Below are 16089 nucleotides of genomic sequence, written 5' to 3' on the forward strand. Positions count from 1 at the left end.
GAAATTTAATCTTCTAAATTTATTTGGTGACAAAAACAGGGAATGCAAAATCTGAAGAACTTTATAGTATATGCAGTATATGGCTAACATTTCCATCTTTGGGAATAGTGTAAAGTTTGGTCTTAGATGCTTTTAGCATTCTTCTGTAAATATTAATAAATATAAAGAGTCACTAACATTGACTGTTGGTCTTTTCATTTTCCTTGACTTTCCTAGGATCTGATACTACTGTGCATGCTCCCCTTTAAACCACCATCCTCGCTTGGCTTGTAAGACACTACCCCAGTTTTCTCAAAATAGTTGTTCACAGAACACTTACAAAATTATAATGTACTTGTTGGATGTATCCAAAGGAGTGATTTATTAGTTTATATAGACAGTATTCCTATAAACACAAATCAAGTGCTAGATGCTTAATAAATATTTGTTGAATGAATCAATGAATCAATGAATTAACATTATTTCTGATGGTTTGTTTTAGAGCTGGGATGAGTATCTACATATTGGTTATTCTCTGAGGTCACAATCACCCAGGTTAATCATCTTTACTCAGCCGCTGCTGAACTATTGCTACAGCTGGAGCCTAGGGGGAGAAAGGGCCCCAAGCAGTCCCCTCTTCCCCATCCTCCAACCTTGGCCTCACCTCTCCTGTCCCTTTACACTGTGGAGTCCAGTCAAAGGAGGGGAAGAGAGAATGCCTTTCCTAAGAAAGCAGGCAGTATGGGCAATCTCCAATGGTCTTATGCCTGCTAGAAAAAGGGAAGTGAAATCAGTCATTCACAGGCATTAGCATACACAGGACCACAAAATTCCTGGAAAATAAATGGCATGGCTAGCATTTATTCAATCATTCAGGAAGTCTTATTGAATATCTAATGTGTCATTTAAGGACTGTTGTAAGGAATTTAGGTTGGCTTTTCAAGACAGAGATATTCCTTCCTTTTAGTACAGAAGACATAAAACAAAACAAAAAACTTTAAAATGATTTCAAAAACTCACCTGGGCTGGTGTGGCTCAGTTGCTTGGATCATTGTCCCCTGCACTGGAAGGTTGTGGGTTCAATTCCTGGTCAGGGCACATGTTTAGGTAGTGGGTTCTATCATCGGTCTGGGCACGTGCTGTTCAATTTGTTGTTTCCCTCTCTCTCTTTCTCTCCTTCCCCTTTCCTTCCTTTCTAAAAATTAATTTAAAAATAAAAAAATAATTTCAATAACTAAGGCTATGAAGAAAAGAAAAGAATATGGTAACGAAGTGTGTGGAGAGTGGCAGTCCTGACAGCCATGCCTATAATCTGTTCATTGCTATGCCCAGGCATTGTGCACTTGAGCTGCACCATTAAGGGCCTCCACTGTCAGGGTTTTCTATTGCTTGGAAGAGACGAGCTAGGGTTGAGTTACTTCTACCAAGGAAAGTGAGCAGATTTTTAATGAGGCCATGTGGGGTTCCCTTTCAGGAGGCAGCACTTCTCTGAGAATCCCTCTGGCTCTTGGATAGGCCTGGCTCACCTCCACAAAGCAGATGCGACCCATTCTCATAACACCAGACAGCTTGACAAAAATTCTGGGTATCAGGCTCCTGAAATTCCAATATTTCACCCTGAGTAGGGCATGGTACCCACAGATCACCCAGGTAAAATGACCAACCATCTTCTGGATACTCCAACCATGATGCTACCTGAAAATGAGCATTACATGAAATTCTGGGCTTTAGAGTTATTCAGAACATGGTTGATTTCTACTCAATCTCTTCCCTGGGAGCCAGACTGCTGAGAACTAAATGAGTGAAAATCCACAAAGCTCTTAGAACAGTGCCTGGCACATAGTAAATGTTCCACAAGGGTTACGTATGCATTTGTGTGTGCGTGTGTGACACAAATATGGATTTGCTGTTATTTTGTGCAATATATTTTTAAATTTAATAATATATTTTTATATTATTTTTCCATAACAGGAAACATAGTACATAGATGTCTATCTCATCCATATTAAAAACAACCTAGTGCTTTATTATATGAATATACCATTATTTATTGTCTGTATTGATGGTCAGGTAGGTTGTTTTCAGGTTTTTGCTAGAATAAACAATGTGGCCATAAATATTCTTAGTACTTGCCTCTTTGTACATGGGGGACCATATGTCTCAGATAACTAAATGTAAGTATCACTGTCTTGGTGTGCACATTTTTTATTTTAATAGCTACCACTGAATCAATTTACACTCCAATCTAAATTGTGTTTCTTCCCACAATCACCAACGCTAGGTATTATCTGTTGTTTCAGTTTTTGACAATCTAATGGGTAATAAGTGGTATTTCATTATTTCTTGATTGCTAGTAAGATTTTATTGAATTATGATATATTGCAATCATACTCTATATAATTTTGCATCCTTTTAAAATTAATATAGTACATATGCATTTTTCCATCTTATCACACTAAATTATTTTCTATTCTCTGTTAACACAGACACGGGTGGAGGGGATAAAAAAGGGGACATCTAGAATACTTGCAACAATAAAGATAAATTTAGAAAAAGAAATTTTATATTTATCAAATATAGAATATACTGCATTCCTAATTTAATGGTGAAGATAAAGATTCACTTAAGTTGTTTGGGAATATCTTTGTGTAACTTTCATAGTTACAAAGGTGAAAAGAAAGTAGTTTTAGTGTAAGCATACTCCCTGCAATTTCCAGTTGTAATTTAAAAGTTATTCCAGGCCTAAGAATTTCACAATTTATCACTTTTTATGTAAATTAGATGAATTACGTTATTATAGTTAGGATAAAAAATTATTAACTCTGCAATTCAGCACCTATTTTTAATAACATATCTTTTGATATATTAGTAACTACATTAATGGTAGTTGAGGGCTATCACTTTTACTGGTTATCTATACATATTATAGAGTATTGTTTTAGCAATTTCCTATTATGTTTGCACATACTAACTGGTTAAGGGTGGGAATAGTACCAGGCAATTCCCAATTGCTCCTGTGAATTTGCAATTGTGAGATTGTAAATCTAGGTCCTGCCTCTTTTGCTACTCACAATCATTTAAGAAAAAATGTACCCTTACTGGGCCATGCTCCTCCTAGGGAGATATAGGTCATGTACAATCTCTTGATGTCATTCCCCTGTACACAAAGCCGTATATGTCAATTACGAAATATGACTTTACAGTTTGCCCCTGAGGAGAAAAATATTATGCAGACATATAAAACTTAAATGTGTCTTTCCAACCTATAGCAAAGACAGTAATTCTTCGGGGATAGAAAAAGAAAAAAACTGTGGGGAGTTAAATTTAGGTTAAATATTACATTAGATTTTTGAATTAGAAAAGAAAGGTAAAACATTAGTTACTTGTCCGAAATGGCAGCAAATGTAAATAAAATTGCAAAAAAAATAAATAAATGTATACTGATACAAGTATTTACACATTTGGGCAAAGTGCTAACTATAGTTTGCAATTATACACACATAAGAGCACCCATAATTATGAGTCACATATTTAAATTTTATTTTTATATAAAAATATTTAAAAGTTCTAGGAAGATTAAAAATAGGGAAAAAGTCATAATTCTGATGTGCTATTTTTTGAGGATCATAGTCATAGATTAAAAAATGATAGATGACAGCTAGCCCAGAATGGTTATGAGAGCAAGGCTATTGCATCAGACTACCTTAGTTCAAATCCTGGCTCCAACACTTGCCAGCAACATGTTTCTGGGTAAGTTTTTTATTCTTTCTAAGCCTTGGCTTTCTCATCTATAAAATGAGGTAATCCCAGCTCTCAACTCACACAGTTATTATCTAAATGAGATAATATATGTAAAATTCTTAGCATAATATATGGCACATATAGCTCAATAAATGTTAGCGGTCATAGGAACAGGTATATAAAGATATATTAAAATTTTTTGCATGATTTACTCTGAAAATACAAGACTTTTAGGACTATTAAAACATTCTGGCAAGGAAACTATACTTACTGGTTTCTAGTTTTAGTTAGTTTTATATATTATTTCATATAATTTATGGTATGTTGGCTGCCTTCTTCAGAGATTCATCCAAAATCCCTGGGGAAATACTAGATAATGACAGAAATTACCTTCAAATGTATTCAAAACTTACGAATACTTGCTAATCCTGTACAAGTTATGTTTAAAATCTGACTTGTGTTGAGCCAGTTTTGGGCTTTCATTAAATTGCTGGCTGTTGTTTGGGTACCCATGGACTTTAGGTCCAAGTCTAAGCTGCAGTGCACAGTGGGACGTGGTAACCTAGATTCTGCCTTGGGATGACCCCATCCCAAGATGATCAAGGAATAAAGTCAAGATAGCATGTTTGCTATTAAATGAAGAATTACCATTGTAAAAAACAGAAGGGGTTGGAAACCCAGCCTCCCCATGCTGCTGGGGAATCAGGAGCCCAGAGCAGGGGCTCAAGTGATAAGCAATAGAGGGACCTCAGGCAAGCTGGGGACTTCCTCTGGGGTCAGAATCTCATTTGTGAAGTGAAGGGACTGCATTGGATGATGCTATTTTTCAGTGGCTGACCCATTTGCCCAAAAGAAAGTTTTTTGGAATAACTAGCAACTGAGAAAGCAAAGGTTTATCATCATAAAGGCTGAGATTCAGAGCTCAAAGAAGGAACAGTATTATAATTCTTAGAGATATCATGAGAAATTTGTCTTTATTATAAGAGATTGAGTTGATGGAGGAGTGCTCTGTTGGTTTTCTGCCATCACTGTCAGATAAACATGCCCGGGGACATCCTGCTGGCCAAAAGGTTGAGAAACATGAAACAGACCTGCACCCAACCTCCAGTGTGGGACAAGCCCAGGGGAGCCCAATGTCCAAAAAATCTTAATTCCTTAGTTAACCTACAGATCATAAGTGAGAATAAATGTTGTTTTCCGCCATTAAATTCTGGGGCTGTTTATTATTAATGATTAGTGGCAATAGCAAACTGATATAATGCTTTAGCCACTTTCCTACTGCAGTGTTTTTTTTCTGGCTGATTTGTTAGAACTAAAGACATTAATTGCCTTGTTAGTCTTTCTTTTTCTTTCAGTTCTAACCAGAGGATATAATTTTATTGATTTGATAGAGAGAGAGAGACAGAGAGAGAGAGAGAGAGAGGGAAAGAGGGAGAAAGAGAAAGAAACATTGATGGAAGAGAGAAACATCAAAAGGTTGCCTCCCGCACCCACCCAACCAGAGATTGAACCTGCAATCCTAGGCATGTGCCCTCACCAGGAATTGAACCCAAAACCTTCTGGTGTATGGGGTGATGCCCCAAACAACCAAGCCACTAGGCCAGGCCTGCTTTGTTAGTCTTATGTCCCCTGTTTAGCATTTTGTTTTTAGTTTTGGTTACTGTGTTTATTGATTTACAGAAGCTTTTTATTTCTTTGTGGACAAATCTGACACTTGTCCTTATGGCTTCAGCCTTCGGTTTTATGCTTAGAAATGCCTTTCCACCTCAAGATACCATAAATAGCTCTTTCTGTTTTCTTTTAGTCCTTTTATTATTTCAATTTTTACACTAAAAAGACTCCATTTGGAATTTATTTTGCTAAAGGATATGAAATAGGTATTATCTAATTTGTATGCATATGTGGGTCTGTTCCTAGCCTTTCAATTCTCTTACAGTGTTCTGTCTTCTATCCAGTGGCACACTACCTTGCTATTTTATTTCACTTCTTTTACTCTCACAGTATGATTTTATCTATATTGATAAAATGATGCTTTACCAGTTGAGGAGGCATATGCAGGTGTTAAAAGTAGAAAGTAAAGGGCAAAAATGGTAGCCTCAAAATTCAGGAGAGCGGTCACTTCTGAGAGTGGGGTTGGGGTTGTGAATTTGGAGGTGCACACAGCTGGCTTCTCGGGGGCTGCCAACATTGTATTTCCTGAGGTCTGGGAGGTCACACAGGGGTTCACCTTGTACTAATTATTTAAATAGCACCAAAAGTATGCTTACTTACTTTTTCTGAAAAGATGATGTCCACAATTTAAGAATGTTTCTATCCCTGGCAGTGTGGCTCAGTTGGTTGAGCGCTGTCCCATGCACCTAAAGGTCGCTGGTTTGAATGTGGGTCAGGGCACATGCCCAGACTGGGGTTCGATCCCCAAAGGCAACCGATTGATGCTTCTCTCTCTCACCCTCTCCATTCCTCTCTCTAAAATCAATAAAAAATTTTATACATAAAGAGAATGTTTTTAGAAGTTCTTACAGCACTCAGAGTACCTTTTCCAAGCACGTGTGTAAAGAGGATTTAAAAATAGCCAGAGGGGTGGGTGCTCCCCTTGGGAAGGTTCTGCCCTGTCCCTTGGAACATGCTGCTGGAACGTTCCCAGTGCGTGGGGGCGGGAGGTGGGTGAGGGTGGCTGTTGGAAACCTCGAAGCCTCCTCTCCCTTCAGGCCTGCAGACCTGCAGGTCAGGTCCAAATGCGCTTCCCGTCCCTCTGCTGCTCCCCCAGCGCCCACATTGGGACTTGGGTCGCAGGGCCTGTGTGGCTGCTTCCAGGCCCGCGCCCAGCCTGGGCAGCTTCCCCGCTCTCTCTCCACCACCCTCGCTACCAGCTGCAGCGCTGTGAATGCCACCCAGTGTGTCACTGCCAGGCGTTCCCCTCGCACGCTCCTGGCCCAGTGAGCGCTCGCGTGGCCGCTGTCAGGGAGCCCCGCTGCCTGCTGGGGAAGGCCCAGTTGTCCCCTAGCCAGCACCCCTGGCTGCAGCCGGCCTGTGGCCTCTGGCCTTTGACACCTCCCCAAGCCCCGGAATCAGGGCGCCTGAACTTGTGCCTCTGCTCTGGGAGCCACCTTTCCAGCCTTGCTGACCTGGCTCTCCTGCCTCAGCCGTCACCCCAAACCGCCCAGTCGCCAAGGCCTGTCTCCCACGCCTTCTTCTGCACGAAGCTACCTTCAGCTGGCTCTGCCCCTCTCCTCAGGCCCCGGCCTCTCCTCCCAGGGTCAGGGTCTGGGTCCCTGACAGTGTCTGCTACCTCCCCACCCGCCCCTCCCAGGCCCTTTGTCCTCTGTCCCTCACAGTCCCTCCAGGACACCCCTGACCACCATGAGGCCCAGCAGGGGTTGGGGCCCCAGACCCCCAGTTCCATCTCAGGTCACCCCCAGCGCCAACCCTCTGCTCCACCCAGAATCTCCCCCCCGGCTCTGAAAGGCCCGGGGCTGCTGCCTTTCCCTCCTCCCCTCCCCGCCCTCCCTGCCCTCCCCCTGTTTGCTTCTCCACACCCCGCCCTCTGCTTACACTCTGTTGAGATGGCATCTCCTCTCCATGAACCTTTCCTCGTGACTCGGGTTAATCGTCCTAGTTCTCCTTCTGAACTTCAGCGCCATTTAATTTCTGTTGACGTTTGTCACACACGTCCTCCAATTCTCCTTTTTCTATTTGCTTCTCTGGCCAATTGAATGACCAGTTCCTGGAGCTGCTGTGCTGGTTCTCAGACCTGAATTTTAAACTCCCGTGGTTCTGAGTGTGTCTCAGTGCCATAGGTTACTTGGGAAGACACGGTGACCCAATGACTACCGAGTCCCTGATTCACATCTGAGCTCGTACAGGTTCCCTGGCTTAGGCAACTGCACCTTTACATTCTTCCTCTCGAACTTCTCTCTGTTGCAGAATGGCGGTGATTTTAGTCCATAAAAGAGTGGGACAAAGCTAAATTGGGCAGATGCTCCATACCTTTCACTGTCCTATATTTTATTATCGCTGAAAATCAATTTGCTTCTTAATTCAGAGGAAGCCAGTTTCTCTGGGGTGTGGCTGCATTCCCCAGCTACTCTGTGGCCAAAGTCGACAGGGTTTGCATCTACTAGATGAGTTGGGGAAAGAAAACATCCAGCACACAATTTCAGAAAATTGTACTTGTTAAAGGCACCTAGAGCAGAGGCCTGAAACCAGCTCTGCACCCACAGGGGGAACCGGCGGTGCCTTTCCCTTCAGTAGTTAAAGCTGAGGCACCCCGAGCCTGTGCTGTGTCCCCATCAGACACCTACACCCCCTCCCTGCTGGACAGCTCCACCGGAGGACTCTTGAGGGCACCTCAAACTGGTGACAGCTAATGCTGGCTCCCTGTTTCTCCTCCCCTTCCTCCCTCTCTTCCCCCTCCTCCTCCTCTTAGTCTGAATTTGTTTTTTATTGATTTCAGAGAGAGGAAGGGAGAGGGGGAGAGAGAGAAATTGATCAGCTGCCTCCTGCCCCCTCCTGCTGGGGACCCAGCCCGAAACCCAGGCCTGTGCCATGACCGGGAATGGAACCGAGACCGGGTGCATGGGACAAGGCTCAACCACCCGAGCCACACCGCTGGCTGTCCTCAACTCTCCTTTTTCTCTCTTGGAACCACCTCCAGCAGTTCCCCGGGAGCCATGGAAGTCAGCAGAGCCCTCCTGTCCCCTCTACTGCTCCCACTCCCCACACTCACTTTGGGAATGAAAACCTCCGGTGCCCCCCATCCCGACCCTTAGTCCCTCTGTCCAGCCATTGCAGGGCCTTTTGAGCTCTGGATTTTCACAGCGCCACCCACCGTCTTTCTGAACTGCACCTGAGCACCCTTTGCCTCTGTTTAACACCAGTTTCTGTTGTCGCTGAGCGAGATGCCCCTCCTCTCCTGTCTGCCTGGTGACAAACTCATCCTTGGAAACCCTGCCTGGGTGCCTGCGCTGGACCGTGAGCCCCGCGGCTCACTCGCCTTTGTATTGCTGGACCCGGCCTGCTGCCCAGCGCCCAACAGCAGATGCTCGGCTCCTGTCTGTTGACTTGACTGTGCAAATCCACCATCTCAGGCAGGTGATCCAGCAGAGAGATGGCCTATGCTGTCTTCTCATTTAAGTGGGTACCTTGGAGCCCCCGAGCAGCTAGCAGCCAGCACACGACTTTGCTTGCCCTGTCCCTCTGTGCCTTTGACTGGGCAATTCTCCTCTTGTGCGCCATCTATTTCTCATCAGCCACCCTCCAGGCCAGTAAGTGAGGTGTCCTGGAAGGTCCCTGAGTTTGCAGTGAGTGCACCTAGGACCTCACTTACCTCTGCCGGCAACTCGCTGTGTGGCCTTAGACAAGTCAAGTATTTGTTTCTCAGCCTCAGGTTTTCCTTTTGTAAAATGGCAGGGCAGTGGGTCAGACTAAAATGAGTGGTTTTAGAAGTTCTTGGGTAGAGGTGCAAGAGCTGCCACTGGGGCCAGGACCTGGCCTTCAACCAGAGCAGCTCTGAATTGGTGTGTTTTATTTGTTTGCACATTTGGCTAATATTTCGGTTGAGCAAAGTTTCCTCAGTCAAAGCCTGTTTGAAAATCCCTGACTTAGATGAATTTTATAATCCCTCTTGCCCTTCTATTATCTTAGGAACCGCAGTTCTTCATTTGTTAATAAAATACACTTTGCTGGTCTTCTGAAAAGGGCTTATTACCTCCTGGGACAATTTCTTCCTTCAGTTTGCTTAAAATTGAAATCTAATCATAGGTTCACTGGTTCTCGGGACTGACTTGACTTGTACAATCTTGGCTTGTTTGTGTTTTTATTGTCTTCCCAACTTTTACTCTCAGTTCATGCTGAGATTTGTTAGCTGACTATAAAACAGCTCTGGGATGAGGTCATCTTGGAGATCAGTGTGCCACTCTGAGAGCTCAGAGGCAGGCTCACACTTGTTTTCTGTAAGCTGAGTGGAAGAGAGCCAATGGGCACTGGCAGCATTCATTTTAACACCATTGAAAAAAGCATTTGTTAAAAAATTAAGATACAAACTAAAATTCAGTGTATTCAAGTATAAAAGGGGAAAAGACAGGCCTTTGGGTACCTACCACGTGCAAGGTTCTGTGCTGGGGGTGACGGAGGGGAGTAAAAGCTAAGGCTGCACTATGTTATGTTGTAGAGTGTCTACCGATCAGAAATCTCCCAAGAAATGGTTCCATTAACCTAAAAGTTTGAGGATCATAAATGTTTGTTTCCTACTGACAGTAAAGAGAGTCTTTGTGAGGCATTTTGGCCTTGTTGGTCTCACCTTCAAAGATGAATTTAGTTCAGACTTGCGCTTTCTCCTCTGACTCTGAATTCTTCGCAGTTTGGACATGAATGGTTGAATGGAGAGAAGGCACATTTCAAATTCTGCAATAACTGTTCCTTAGTGACTGACTTCTGTTTGTTTAATTTTTTTAAATGAAGCAAACTTGCCAGAGAAAGCATGGCCTTTTCCTCCATGCCTTTCCACAGGCTGTTCCGTGACCCTGGAACATTCTCCTTCCTGTCCTCACAGCTTATTACTATCACTAGCTGATTCTTTAAGTCTCTCTTTAGAGCGTGATGTCCTTTGGGAAGCCCTTAGATGTCTGGCCTATGCACCCACCTTGTGTCCTCCTGAAACAACTTGTACTTACCCTTGCTATAGAGCGCACTTGCATTTTATTGTTTCAGTCTGTTTCATCAGGACTTCTATGTAGGACTTACTGGTACTAACCATAAACACAACACATATGAGTTCACTTAATCCTCTCATTTCTATGAGGTAGGGACTCTATCATCATGGCTGTATACACGGGGAAACTAAGATATACAAGGTCAAGTGACTTGCCAGGGTCACATAGCTAGACTAGCTGGGATTCTATTCCAGGCAGTCTAGTTCCAGAGTCTATACTCTTAAGCATGATGCCTTTCCACTACGAAGACAGTCTGCTCACAGGTGTATATCAGGGTCCAGCAATTTGCTTGTCCCTTAGAGGGCATTAAGGGACTTTTGTTGGAAGAGTGGGTGAAGCATCATCCCCCTCTCCAGGAACTGCCTGCGCAGGGCCTGGTCACAGAGACTTGCAGTGTGAGGTCAGGGCCAGGCTGAGGGCCTGTGGGGGAGGGAGAGATTCACGCTATCTGGGAGCTGGGGGCTGATGCGTGGGCTCAACATTCTCCGCCAGGGACTGGGGTGTCAGCCAGAGGGTGAGGGCCTCTCTGGCTATGTCAGGAAAACCTGAAATGTGTCTTGTCATGAACCTTGAACTAGTTACCCAGATGATCTTAATTCTAAGAGAAATACGATGTATTTGATTTGGAGAAGCCTATTGAAAACGTAAACAAAAATTTTCTCCCAATGCCCAGGAGTAAAGAAATGAAAATTGCACAGAACCATCTGAACGGTGGAATTTCCAAAGCTCAAAGAAAGAGCAACTTTCTTTTTTAAAGGAGTTTCAGTCTAAAGAGCTCATGTAGAAGAAGCTACCATGAGCCACCACAGGTGGCAATACCCAGGTACTAAAGGACAGCACTCAGCAGAGGCTGGCTGAGGACAATTGCCAGGGGGGTACACCTCCCTGCCTGCCTGCAGCTCTTTCCTCCTGAGTGCTTGGGGGTGAGGCATTTACAGGAGCTGCTAAAATTAACAGGTGTTTTTACGGTGCTGGTTCATGCATTGTAGGGTAGGCTTCAATGTACAGAGTTGGTACACTTCAGCAGGAAGGCGAGAACAGTTTGCAGGAACAAAGTCGGTGCTTGGTCTTGCCCCTGCCCCCCAAACATGCCCGACTCTTTCCAGCATGTGGGTTTCTTGCCCCTTCCCCTCCCTGGGTCCCTTCCAGTCCTTCCCCTTTTCCACTGAGCCCGTTCAAATAACTCCAGTGCTCAGTAATCCCTCAATTTGGGGAATACGACCACTTTTGTAATTTCTAATAAAATGGTAAGGCAGTATAATACGACCCTTTCCCACTTCAGTTAGGCTTTCAAGATGTGCTGCCGCCTAGTTCTGTGCATGCCACCCAACCTCCCTGAGCCTTCACACTCATAACAGTTCCCGGGCACAGTGCCGAGCAGGCACCCACCCTCCCAGGCCCATCTCACACCACAGCCCCCAGGAGCCGCCCTTTGTCTCTGGGTCCTCTCTGGTGCTGGTGGTGTCCTGGAAGTGAGTTTGGGGTTGGCGATGGGGTTGGCGATGGTCCTGTCACACAGCACATACAGTAGACACAGACACAGGGAAGTTGGACACAGACTAAAGCTACCAATCTAGTGTCTATGTCCCTTTGCGATGGGGAGGAGCCCATCTGGGCTACAGAATAGAATGTGCTAGAGCAGCTTAATCGCTGGCTTAGTTATTAACCAAGTCAAGGAGAGTTTGGCTGAGGACCCTCACTTATATTGGGAGCGTCAGTCTTTATTCACTCGACTGCCTGACTCATCTTGATACTTTGATTTTATTGAAATACAAGATACCAAAGCCAAAGAGACCAAAAAGGTTTAATGGCCCAGAGTTGGCAGAGGCCCCTGGGGACCTGCCTGTCCACACATCCTATTGGTGCTCCAACTTCCTGCTATTTATTCCCCCCCAAAAGAGGCTGAGGTGATTTTTCATGGGATTAAAGATTAACTATTACGAAGGCCCCATTATGAGTAAGGAAACCTCGGTGGGGAGAAGTGCCTCAGGCTCAATGTTGGGAACCTGAATTTGGGTGGCCTGATCCCAAGGCTGTGCTGCCAGGGCAGAGAGAAGCCGTATGGATCCCTGGGTTTTGGGTCTGCCACTGTGGACAGGAACAGGCCAGTGTCTGCATGGGGATTTTCATTTTTACAATGCTGGGCCCTCAGTTGTTTAATCCAAACTAGCGGAACTATGCGGTGATGAGTGGGTGGCATGAAAAGACCTGCATTCTGGGCTGTGGGATCACTATTTGGTCCTGACCATGATTCATGGACAAATTCTCTTAAAAGCATAAACCCCATTGCTCTGTGCCAGACATTTCCAGGCTGCTGACAGTTACTAGCATTTGCTAAGCACTTACTACTACCCAGTTAGGCAGACCCTGTGCTGTGTGATTGGCAGGTGTTGTTTCATGTAGTCCTCGCAAGAACCGTTCCAGGTAAGCATTCTACCCCCACTCTACAGATTCAGAGCTGAGATGCAGAGAGGTTGGAAACCGGCATAAAGTCAAATAATTAGAACTGGCAGAGCTGAGACTTGAGCCCAAGTCTGATTGATGCCCTAGCCTATGCATTTAGTATATTAGAGGAAGAACATCAAGAACCTCTCCCTTCCCACCACCTCAGTGAAATCAGTGGGGATAGATGTGCTTCCCTCTTCCTGATAACATGGTTGTCCAACTCCACCACCTTGGAAAAGACCATGAATTTGCCTCCAGAGTTGCCTCAGGGAGAGAGGCTTAAGCTGGTGACACAGCCAGCACCGTGGGGCTGTTTATTGCCTGGTCTTGGTAGAAATAGGTTGGAGCAAAACTTGTACTGTGGGAAACGGGTGTGAGGAGGCATGCGCCCTTCCTCTCAAAGCAAAGGTAAAAAGTCCAGTCTAGATTTACTTGTTTGTAAAAAGCACCAACTGAAAGGGCCTTGGTAAGATTTTTGCTCTATGACCCAGACTCTGAATGTTTGCTATGGAGTTTGTTTTAAGCAGGAGGACTTGTGTTGGACCGTATCCAGGGCTGAGGTCAAGGTTGGGTAGAGCCCAACTGATGGGATTTACAGATTGGTCAGCTTCTCTTCCATGTCTTGTCCCAGGATCTTAGCCAGCACCTGACCCAGCTCTTTATGTCACAGTCCCTGGGACAGACAGGCCTGAGAGGTAAAAAGATTTGCCCCAAATCACAGTGGTTTGGGTAGACTCAAACTAGACCTCCATTCCCCCCATCCCCCATGGGCTTTCCTTGCCTTCCAGGCCTTGTAGCTCCTCTTTCTCCCTGGTAAATGGACACATCGAGAACTTTGTGTGGGAGGTCTGCAACCTCTGTTGGCATTTAACTGTCGTTTTGTGTTGAAGTTTCTCTTCCAGGAAGAGACAGTTTAGTAAGTGCAATTATTTGTTGGAGTTTTGCCACCATCTTTCTCCCCCAGAGACTGTGAGAAGCTTCCAAGAGAGCTGGTGAGGCCTGACTTAAGAATGCCTGCAGGGTTAGGCCAGGCCAGCAGGTTATTCATTCAGCAAATGTTTATGGAGCTTTATACCCAGAGCCGGACTCTATTGAGAGAAGCCTAAGATGCTTGCCAGCAAAAGAGCTGCCAGCCTGGCCGGGGCCACATACCAATCAGGTGACCAGAGATGATGTTTCAGGGGATGACACAGGGTGTTCCCAGAGAGAACTGGGGTTAACTCACCCAGAGAGAACTCTCTGCAGGGCGTTCTGAAACAGCTGGGAAAGAATGAGCCAAGGAGCAGGGGAAGGGTCCCAGGTCAGAGAGAGGTGACAGTTCAGGGGCTACACCTGGTTTAGTGCCTAGAGCAAGAGCTGGAAGAGGGGAGAGGTGAGGCTGGAGAGGAAGGCAGGGCCAGGCTTTGTGAATCTTGACGAAAAACTTGGGACATTTTCATGAGTGCCCCAGGATATGAGACCTTAGGCCCACCTCTCTTACTCTCTCTTTTTTACTGATCTTAGAGAGGGAGGGAAGGAGGGAGGGAGGGGAGGGAGGGAGGGAGGGAGGGAGGGAGGGAGGGAGGGAGGGAGGGAGGGACACAAAACCCCACATCAATGTGAGAGAGAAACATGGATCAGTCTCCACTTGTACGTGCCCCAACTGGGATCGACCTCGCAATGTGCCTATGTGCCCTGATCGGGGATCGAACCTGCCACCTTTTCGGTGTACTCAATGATGCTCCAACCGAGTCACACTGTCCGGAGCTCAGGCCCATCTTTTGTTTGCAATCTAAGCATGTGTGAGAGAGGAACACTCTGATTCTGGTGGTGACTGTCCACAAAAGAAGCTATTTTCCTAAGAACACTGGAGGCAAAATCAGGACGTCTAGGCCAGGGGTAATAACTGGCCCTGGTGCTCCACAGCCTTTGCCCTTGGACATTGTTTGGTTCCAGACACTGGGGCCAGGGAAGCTGCCATGCTCTGTGCTTTATTTCCCGCACTGGTCACAACAGACACTAGATGACGTTCTTGTGGGTTCGTGCTTTACCAGCACACTGCAAAGAAGGGCTCAATCCTGAAAAGCCAACTATCATCCCTTGTATATATTTTTTCTAAATGGGACTATCTTCTTGCATGTTACTATTATGAAAGTAATATGTTTCTTAGTAAAAAAATTAAAATGTCAGAAGTGTATACAGCAGACAGTAGAATTTCCTGCCTCCTCTCCTAATCTCGTTTTCCCAAGAAAACCATTCTTCCTCCAGACTTTGAAAGAAGTGCATCGATATGTGTGCCCAGACAGTATCCCAAGTAAAAGCAGGCTCTCGGGCTCCTCAAAATGTCCTTCAGCTCTTCCTGGAAGTGCCCAGAAGGGTGCCTCACATGTGTGTGTAAACCTGTCAGTTGGTTGTGGCTCCACAGGACAACATCTCTGTTCCACTTCATGCAATCTTCTTTTGTATCCACTGCTCACAGGAGCTTGGAGAATATTACAGAAGCCAAACACCGAAGCCCATGCATGCATGCTGTCTCCAGATGTCTCCCAAGCTTCCAATCCTTAGTTGGAACAGTTGGGATGTGGAGTTTCAGGCAGAGGCGGGAAAGGGCCATCCATCTGCTCAGCATGTGCCAAACACCCTGTGTCATTGGGGCCTCCAAGGCTGCTCTGCTTAGATCCCAAGCATGTGCAGCTCTCCCAGGTGCTGCACCAGGCTCCCCAAGTGTTCTGTGGGGCTCAGGCAGGCTCCCCACTGGGGTCCAATGTTTGGTGCAGAGTTTTCCCCAAAACTGCTAGGGCTCCATCAGGAGTTGTGCATGGCTATCCTAGTGCTTCACTGGGCTCCCCCAGGTGTTGTGTGAAGCTCTGGGAGGCGCTGCATGAGGCTTCCCCAGGGGTCTAGGCGGCGCTCAGGGCATTTTAGGCCTTGGGGCACCTTTCCCAGGCGCTGCCCTGGGGTCCCAAAGGGGGGGTGTGAGGTTGTGGCAGGCGCGGGGCAGGGCTCTCCCAGGCGCTGCCCTGGGCTGCTCAAGGTGTTTCTTTGGGCTCTGGCGGGTGTTGTGTTGTTTTGTGTGTTTTTTCCCTGTAATAAGTAGTCAATTAAAGAACAAAATTAACTCAACTCAAAATGTCGCAGCTGTAGTTTTGTTAGACATAAAGAAAAGGAGAGGCATAATGCAAGAAATCATTCTGTATCACAGGAACTCAGAGCTCTCAGCTCAGTCATGTTTGGA

Source organism: Miniopterus schreibersii (genome assembly GCF_964146895.1).
Source record: "Miniopterus schreibersii genome assembly, chromosome: 8".
NCBI classification, from domain to species: Eukaryota; Metazoa; Chordata; class Mammalia; order Chiroptera; family Miniopteridae; genus Miniopterus; species Miniopterus schreibersii.